We start from the raw sequence: 671 nt of genomic DNA, 5'->3' as shown, positions 1-671 counted from the left end.
CTCTCCCTCAGGCCTCGCCCCGCCCACAGGCTGGCCTCCACCAGTCAGAGTTGGTCGCCCTTGATTGACAAGCTCAGTGCCCAACCCAGCAGGGCCCCGGTTCTGGACGCCTGGACTTTCGCTGGGAAGCCGATTAGGGGCATCAGCGAGTCTTAGGGATGCGGAGTGAGGGTTGTTTCTGTAGCTCCAGTTTTGGGCCGGGGGCGTTATAGGAAGCGAGGCAGAACGCTGCCTCGTTGCGAACACTTCGCTCTTAGAAAGCAGGTGGAGGGGCGCCTGGGGGGCTCAGCCGGTTAAGCGTCCGACTTTGGCTCAGGTCATGATCTCACGGTTCGTGGGTTCGAGCCCCGCGTCGGGCTCTGCTGACAGCCCAGAGCCTGGAGCTGCTTCAGATTCTGTGTCTCCCTCTCTCTCCGACCCTCCCCTGCTCACGCTGTGTCTCTCTCAGAAATAAATAAAAACATTAAAAAAAAAAACAAAGCGAGCAGGTGGAGGGTCCGGAGGAGCACCCCTGCACAGCCCAGCCCCTGACGTGCCCGACCTCTGCCCTGGACTGCACACTGGTCTGTCCAGCTCGGTGGCCCCCGCCAGGCTCCCCGCCTCCGAAAGCCGGGAGCTCTGCCGTTCCAGCTGCTCAGGTCAGAGACCAGAGGGCAGGCTCGCTCCCCGCG

At 62.3% G+C, this 671-nt stretch overlaps 1 protein-coding gene across 1 annotated transcript in view; it reads right to left on the bottom strand.

The window, feature by feature from the left end:
- NAXD (NAD(P)HX dehydratase) overlaps positions 1-671 on the bottom strand; it is a 34,279-nt gene that overhangs the window by 18,195 nt on the left and 15,413 nt on the right. The gene's annotated exons all lie outside the window — the stretch shown is intronic.

Source organism: Crocuta crocuta, unplaced genomic scaffold (genome assembly GCF_008692635.1).
Source record: "Crocuta crocuta isolate KB4526 unplaced genomic scaffold, BGI_CrCroc_1.0 scaffold31, whole genome shotgun sequence".
In the NCBI taxonomy this organism is placed as follows: Eukaryota; Metazoa; Chordata; class Mammalia; order Carnivora; family Hyaenidae; genus Crocuta; species Crocuta crocuta.
Note: the sequence above shows the minus strand (reverse complement) of the source record. Positions and strands in the feature narration are given on the sequence as shown.